General features: G+C 42.8%; 1 protein-coding gene across 2 annotated transcripts in view; it reads right to left on the minus strand.

Annotated features, from left to right (window-relative positions):
• Window positions 1-6,492, minus strand: part of LOC133409095 (sodium-coupled neutral amino acid transporter 3-like) — a 30,712-nt gene extending 24,220 nt beyond the window's left edge. For both annotated transcript variants that reach the window (XM_061688663.1, XM_061688664.1), the window contains exon 1: window positions 6,279-6,492. The gene's annotated coding sequence lies outside the window, so the exon portion shown is untranslated. The remainder of the gene's footprint in view (window positions 1-6,278) is intronic.
• Window positions 6,493-8,749: the final 2,257 nt, after the last annotated feature.

Here is an 8,749-nt window from a genome sequence, read left to right on the forward strand (position 1 = left end):
CTGAAACTGTATTTAAAACCGACGCCAGGCCTGCTTAGTTATATAAGGGATCAGTTAGCGGCCATTAATAACAGGTGGGCTAGCTGCTGGTTGGCATTTATCTGAAAGAGCACTTGGTAACCAGCAGTTAGCAACATGAGACGTGATCGCTATCCAACTGTATTCCTGAGGAACATTTCAGGCTCCGATTGCACATGAATTAGTTTCAAACATTACATTTACACACCTTTAACAGCTGGACTTGTGCCTCGAAGCAAATGGTGCACTATTGGACCTCAGCCTGCATAGGCGTCGTTGATTCAGTCTCAACTAGAGCTAGGCGATTATTGTAATTTATCTATTAATTCAAATGTATTTGTGAGGATGATTTTATCTTTTATATTGATGTTTTTAGCAGGTTTCATAGCTCAAAGCGTGTTCCCGCTGACATGCACTGCTTCCACTGAGAATATGACTGCAAATGTGTTACCAGCTTACTGATTTGGCCGTTATATTTAGCAATTTTTCTGAGGAATCTACAAATATTATTCAAAAATTTTTACTTGTAAGTTAAATGCCTGCTAAGAAACAGACAACATGAGCGGAATCAGCTTAATAATATTTTCCGTATAACAATGGCAGTCAATTGCGCTGAACATTGCCGAAGACATCGAGACAATTTTTATGTTGCAAAAGCAGTTATTTTTCAACATGTTGGAAACCTTCGACCCAAGGATGGTTGTATGTGGTTCCAAACCACAAATATTCACCTTGCCTCACCTGTACAACTGTACTTGAGAAAAGACTGTGAGAAAGCTGGAGGGGGTGTGGCGTTACAGACAGTAAAGCATGCAGTTTGATGGTTCATTTTATTATGGTGAGTTGCTGAAACATTTAAATGTTTATTCATAAAGGATCGGGTTTGCGTACTATTTTGACAAAACATTGACATTTTCCCAAAAACAAGCACTTATTTTCACCTTATAATGAATTTTTTTATTTGGAAGTTGATAAAAGATGACACTCAAGAAAAAAAAAAGCTGGGAAAAAAAGCTTCAAAGCTTGTTTGTAATCAAGAGGAATAAAGCAAATCCCAGAAAAAAATTTGCTTGCCATTTGCATTTTCTTTAAAGGCCATATCGCCCAGCCCGAGCTCAATGGCACTTGTTCAACATGATTATCCTCAACACAAACAGGAGTTCAGAACTTTCCAAGAGATTCTCCCATTCTTTCTGACAAACATGATTAATCGATTGTATTTTCCCCTATTAACAAATCCATTAAATTACAAAGATAAACTAAGACCCACAAACCTGACATTCCCCCCCCAATCTACCGATACTTAATCATTTCTGACTTCAAGGAAGTGCCAAATCCACAAATACCAAATTGTAAATTTCTACCTAGTCCTTGTTCCACATAAAATAAAAAATCCAAAATAGGAAATTTGTTTTCTTGTCCATCCAGAGTCCACTGTGAGTACCCTCTTCCCAACAGAGATGAATGAAAGTGGGTCCACCATCATGCTTGTTTATACAGCATTATAAATGCTTCCCACATGGAGTAATAACCTGTGCAACGTCTGCTTGAACTGGTGCGTCCATGTCGAGGTCGCTGACCGTGGCTGGGCTTATCTGCCCACTAGCCCACTGTGACGAACACAGCAGGACAAATCCATACAGGACATTGTTAGTGTTTAGATTGGGGGCATAAGTCAAAAACGATGCCCGCTCTTGATTCGAAATAACACAGGTTGTAGTTCTCTTTTTTTCCTTCTTCTTCCGAAATCAGGTGTCAACTACACACGCACACTCGATAATTGATCAGTGACATTTTAACTTCGTTTTTTTGTTAAATGTTGGGGGGGGGAATCACTGTGTGCGCTTAGTGCTCTTATAGTACGGGGTGTACTTCAGATGAAAAACACAGCACACTACACACACACAATTATATATCCACCAACAAGCAAGCTTCACTGAGCTGAAACTTAACTAGCTGACCAACCATCCTCACTCACATTCACACCTATGGATATTTTAGTCTTCAGTGAACCTACCATGCACGTTTTTGGGATGTGGGAGGAAGGCGGCATACCTCGGGAGAACATACAAACTCCACACAGGGAGGCTGGAGAAGAAATTTGAACCTAGAACCTCAGAACAGTGAGGCAGAACCCCTTGTCCACCATGCTGCCTACAACTAATACATTAGATTATAAATAATAATAATAATAATAATAATAAATGGCGGCACGGTGGCCGACTGGTTAGAGTGTCAGCCTCACAGTTCTGAGGAGCGGGGTTCAATCCCCGGTCCCGCCTGTGTGGAGTTTGCATGTTCTCCCCGTGCCTGCGTGGGTTTTCTCCGGGCACTCCGGTTTCCTCCCACATCCCAAAAACATGCATTAATTGGGGACTCTAAATTGCCCGTAGGTGTGAATCTGAGTACGAATGTTGTTTGTTTGTATGTGCCCTGCGATTGGCTGGCAACCAGTTCAGGGTGTACCCCGCCTCCTGCCCGATGATAGCTGGGATAGGCTCCAGCACGTCTGCGACCCTAGTGAGGAGAAGCGGCTCAGAAAATGGATGGATGGATGGATAATAATAAATGCCATTAACTAGCAGATTTGTTGGTTTGTTTTGTTACTGCTGTTTCTTTAACACAAAGTCTGCTCCCTCTAACTTTGTTTCTAAAACATCGAACCTTGGCTGTCCCTCTGATTAGCTCATTTCTAATTTTATCCAACCTGGTCACTACGAGAGCGAACCTCAACATCTTCATTTCCGCCACCTCCAGCTCGGCTTCCTGTTGTCTCTTCAGTGCCACTGTCTCTAATTTGTACATCATGGCTGGCCTCACCACTGTTTTATAAACTTTTCCCTTCATCCTAGCAGAGACTCTTCTGTCACATAACACACCTGACACCTTCCTCCACCCGTTCCAACCTGCTTGAACCCGTTTCTTCACTTCCTGACCACACTCACCATTGCTCTGGACGGTTGACCCCAAGTATTTAAAGTCCTCCACCCTTGCTATCTCTTCTCCCTGTAGCCTCACTCTCCCCCCACCACCCCTCTCATTCTTGCACATATATTCTGTTTTACTTCGGCTAATCTTCATTGCTCTGCTTTCCAGTGTATGCCTCCATATTTCTAACTGTTCCTCCACCTGCTCCCTGCTTTCACTGCAGATCACAATGTCATCTGTAAACATCATGGTCCACAGGGATTCCAGTCTAACCTCATCTGTCAACCTATCCATCACCACTGCAAAACGGAAGGGGCTCAGGGCTGATCCCTGATGCAGTCCCACCTCCACCTTAAATGTGTCTCTCACACCTAGAGCACACCTCACCACTGTTCTGCTGCCCTCGTGCATGCCCTGTATTATTCTAACATTCTTCTCTGCCACTCTAGACTTCCGCATGCAGTACCACAGTTCCTCTCTGGGTACTCTGTCATAGGCTTTCTCTAGATATACAAAGACCCAATGTAGCTCCTTCTGACCTTCTCTGTACTTTTCCATCAACATGCTCAAGGCAAATAATGCATCTGTGGTACTCTTTCTAGGCATGAAACCATACTGTTGCTCGCAAACACTCACTTCTGTCCTGAGTCTAACCTCCACATCTCTTTCCCATAACTTCATTGTGTGGCTCATCAACTTTATTCCTTTATAGTTCCCACAGCTCTGCACATCACCATTGTTCTTAAAATGGGCACCAGCACACTTTTGCTCCATTCCTCAGGCATCTTTTCACGTGCTTGAATTCTATTGAACATGCTGGTCAAAAACTCCACAGCCACATCTCCAAGATGCTTCCATGCCTCCATACGAATGTCATCAGGACCAACTGCCTTTCCATTTTTCATCCTCTTCAATACCTTTCTAACTTCCCCCTTACTAATCATTGCTGCTTCCTGGTCCACCACACTTGCCACTTCTACTCTCCCTTCTCTCTCATTTCCGTCATTCATCAACTCCTCGAAGTATTCTTTCCATCTATCTAGCACACTGCTGGCATCAGTCAACATATTTCCATTTCTATCCTTAATCACCCTAACCTACTGCACATCCTTCCCATCTCTATCCCTCTGTCTGGCCAACCTGTATAGATCCTTTTCTCCTTCTTTAGTGTCCAACCTGGCATACAAGTCATCATATGCCTCTTGTTTGGCCTTTCCCACCTCTACCTTTGCCCTATATCGCATCTCAATGTATTCCTCTTGCCTCTCCTCAGTCCTCTCAGTGTCCCACTTCTTAGCTAACCTTTTTCCTTGTATGATTTCTTGTACTGTGAGGTTGCACCACCAAGTCTCCTTCTCTCCTTCCCTGCCAGAAGATACACCAAGTACTCTCCTGCCTGTCTCTCTGATCACCTTGGCTGCTTCTGGAAGCTCTTCCTGTCCACCGAGAGCCTGTCTCACCTCTTCCCGAAAAGCTGCACAACACTCGTCCTGTCTCAGCTTCCACCACATGGTTCTCTGCTCTACCTTTGTCTTCCTAATCTTCCTCCCCACCACCAGAGTCATCTTACACACCACCATCCCATGCTGTCTAGCTACACTCTCCCCTACCACTACCTTACAGTCGGTAACCTCCTTCAGATTACATCGTCTGCACAAGATGTAATCCACCTGCGTGCTTCTACCGCCGCTCTTGTAGGTCACCTTATGTTCCTGCCTCTTCTGGAAAAAAGTGTTCACTACAGCCATTTGCATCCTTTTTGCAAAGTCTACCACCATCTGTCCCTCCAAGTTCCTTTCCTGGATGCCGTACTTAACCATCACTTCTTCATCACCCCTATTTCCTTCACCAACATGTCCATTACAATCTGCACCAATCACGACTCTCTCTCTGTCTGGGATGCTCAGAAATACTTCGTCTAGCTCCTTCCAGAATTTCTCTTTCACCTCTAGGTCACATCCTACCTGAGGGGCATAGCCACTAATCACATGATACATAACACCCTCAAGTTTCAGCCTCATCACTCGATCTGATACTCTTTTCACCTCCAAGACATTATCCCACTCTTCTTTTAAAATAACCCCGACACCATTTCTCTTCCCATCTACATCATGGTAAAATTATTTAAACCCTCCCCCTAAACTTCTAGCCTTACTGCCTTTCCACCTGATCTCCTGGACACACAATATATAAACCTTTCTCCTAATCATCATGTCAACCAACTCCAGAGATTTTCCTGTCATAGTCCCAACATTCAAAGTCCCAACATTCAGTTCTAGGCTCTGTGCTTTCCTCTTCTCTTTCTCCCGAAGAGCCCGCTTTCCACCTCCTTCGACTTTGACCCACAGTAGCTGAATTTCCACCAGCGCCCTGCAGGTTGACGGCGCCGGTGGCGGACGTTGTTAGCCTGGGCCACGACCGATCCGGTATGGAATTCTTTGGATGAACGCTCATATTTGTTTGGCAAAGTTTTAAGCCGGATGCCCTTCCTGACACAACCCTCTGCATTTATCCGGGCTTGGGACCGGCCTAGTTTGCACTGGCTTGTGCCCCTCATAGGGCTCCATTTATTTATATATATATATATATATATATATATATATATATATATATATATATATATATATATATATATATATATCCATCCATCCATCCATTTTCTGAGCCGCTTCTCCTCACTAGGGTCGCGGGGGTGCTGGAGCCTATCCCCGCTGTCATCGGGCAGGAGGCGGGGTACACCCTGAACTGGTTGCCAGCCAATCGCAGGGCACATAGGAACAAACAACCATTCGCACTCACAGTCATGCCTGTGGGCAATTTAGAGTCTCCAATTCATGCATGTTTTGGGATGTAGGAGGAAACCGGAGTGCCCGGAGAAAACCCACGCAGGCACGGGGAGAACATGCAAACTCCACACAGGCGGGGCCGGGGATTGAACCCGGGTCCTCAGAACTGTGAGGCTGACGCTCTAATATATATATATATCTATATATATATATATATATATATATATATATATATATATATATATATATATATATATATTTTCTTTTTTTAATTTATTTTTGCCATTTGATACAAAAGATGGAGCACAATCTGTCAGTGAGCCACATGGTCTTGACGTGGATTTGGCGCTCACTGCAGAGGGTCTAAAAAAATATATTCTCACGTTATGTGCATATTGTCAGCTTCTTTAAGATGTAATACATTATATTCTCTGCGTTTTTATTTATCTGCTTGTCCCATCAACCGGATCAATCAAGTGTGGTGCAAGCATGAGCAATGCAAATACAATGAAACGTAATAATAATAAATAAAATCAAATGTCTTACCAAAAAAGGGGCTCAGTTGGGGAAATTGCTAGGATTAATTCCTCAGATGCGTGACGAAGAGAAGGACGTCCTCCTCGATGTCTATTTTAAAATTTGTTTGACGCACAATCGGGAGGGTCGCTCGCTTCGGTAGTAGCGAGCAATGATTGTGGAGAAATGTTCGGCATTTCTGAAGCACTTTGCAGCCCAAACTGTGGGGGTCGGAGAAGGTCCGCCTCCTCTGGTCGCTTTCTACAACCCCCCCACCAGCAGCCACCCACTCACACACGCTTCCTTCTCTCCTGCACGTACACGCCCAACTCCTCCTCGAGCTCAAGTGGAAAACCATTTACGCACGGAGAGGCCAGTGCGTAAATAACGACGCTGGTGTTTCTGCTCAGCGTCACGCGATTCCAAAACCACATCATCGTCACCCCGGTCGCATCGTGTGCTTGTAAATCATGCCAGCCTCAACATATAGGCGCAGCAGGTTGTTGTTGTTGTTGAGTGTAGTGGTAAATTTCCGGCTCACGTCCTCTTCCAAGCACCCGAAATTGAAAACAATGCCCGCTGACTTCCCCCACAGGAGTAGACAAATGGAGGTACACTCAACGGCCATTTCATTAGGTACACCTCACCAACACATTTGAATCTGAGCCCATGTTTGCCAACATTTATTGGGCCAATTAAGACAAATATTTAAAAAAAAAATCACAAAAAGAATTACACTACTTATAAAAAGTTAGTGATATTGGGCTTTGGGGTGAAAGTTCAATAATATAAAATACACTATATAACCTTTACAGGTCAACTGAATTTGACATTGTCTAAACATTTGAATGCACATGTCCAACTGTTCAATGTTTCAGTGCTTTTTGCACAACTTGCTGTTCTCTAACAAAGAGTTGAACGGCAAAATTCACAACAGGTGTCTGATCCAACAATCATTTCCTGGTTCAATTAGAATTGGTATTTTAAAAGTCCTCATCAACTTGCTGCTCATATTTTGAAATTATGAGACCAAAGATGACACACTCAATTAATGCATGTTTTTGGGACCCGGAGAAAACCCACACAGGCACGGGGAGAACATGTAAACTCCACACAGGTGGGGCCGGGATTCTAACCCCGGTCCTCAGAACTGTGAGGCTAACCAGTCTTCCACCATGCCGCCGCATTTCAGGGGTCGTCCTGAAATTTCACCTGAGAGCCGATCCTTAACGTAGTAAAATGATCTAGTCTTTCTTGTGTGTTTACTAATTAACCAATTAAGGGAAATAAGGTCATTTCCCACAGCGCACGTGATGATCTCTCGTCATTAACGGTGTTGGGAATCACTGGTTTTTGGTGCTCTTTAATGCAAAATAGCTAGAGTAGTAAAATGAAGAGAACATTCACAAGGGACAACTGAAAAAAATGAAAAGAAAAAAAACACTAGAGAAAAGTCAGAATACAGGTTATTCCAAAACATTTAACAATTTTGTGGGCTAATAAAACATCAAATTCTCATTCAAAGTGATTAGAATTTTGACCAAGCTGTGTAAAGACTACATTTAAGGATTTACTTTTTCTTTTTTCCCCAGAGGGTAGGACGGCATTCAGTAACAATGAAAAGGGATTTTGTGTTGGAATATGCAAGAGCATGCAGTGTTCTTTTTTTTTCCAGAAAATTAAATAAAAAATACACCAACCGGAACACAAATTTGGACATGGCAGCAAGTTAGCAGTGGACGGCAAAAAGGATGTCATGTCACAGGCAGTGCAGAAATTTAACATTTTTTTAGTTTTGGGAGATTGGTTAGAAAATCTGTATCTTTCTATGATGTTGTTGGAATGCTTTACCATGACAGTGTGCTTACTCACAATGCCCTGAGCATCTGACAGTTCCTGGTCAGGAAAAACATTGCAGTGCTGGAGCAACCTGTCTACACACCCAACCTGGCTTGGTGTGATTTTTTTAATTTTCCTCTTTCCCAAACCCAAAGAGGGTCATCAAGCAGACCAGTTTTGAAGACGTGGATATCATCAAGATATTAAGTTGTTGTTTCTCAATTATATATTGTATATACAGTAGAATTTGGCCTCAAGAATGTTGCCTTTGCTTGTGTGGGAATGTTTCTCATCTAAAGACCATGTAATTTACATTGTGTTTCTCAATACATTAAATGTGTTTCAAGTAATAAAAATGTGCAAAGACAGAACAATTTAGTACTGACCTTTTTAGATATAGCATTAAAACGTTTTGCACCATCTCAATTATCTGGATTTTTTGGGGTGGGACTAAAATAGAGGGCACAATGATGCAACCAGGGAACATGAGTTAAGTATTTAGCACCCTCATTTTAGCTATGGCGAATTGGCGTAATTCACACTTCCTGATTTATAACTTGGAACATTTTTACCACAAAGGGGGAAGTTAGCAATCAAGCTTGGCCTAAAACCAAAATACCTCTTCCCTGAAGTAATGTGTTTGGTGTTATTTGGGCTACAGT

The sequence above is a fragment of the Phycodurus eques genome, chromosome 10, assembly GCF_024500275.1.
Source record: "Phycodurus eques isolate BA_2022a chromosome 10, UOR_Pequ_1.1, whole genome shotgun sequence".
Taxonomy (NCBI): Eukaryota; Metazoa; Chordata; class Actinopteri; order Syngnathiformes; family Syngnathidae; genus Phycodurus; species Phycodurus eques.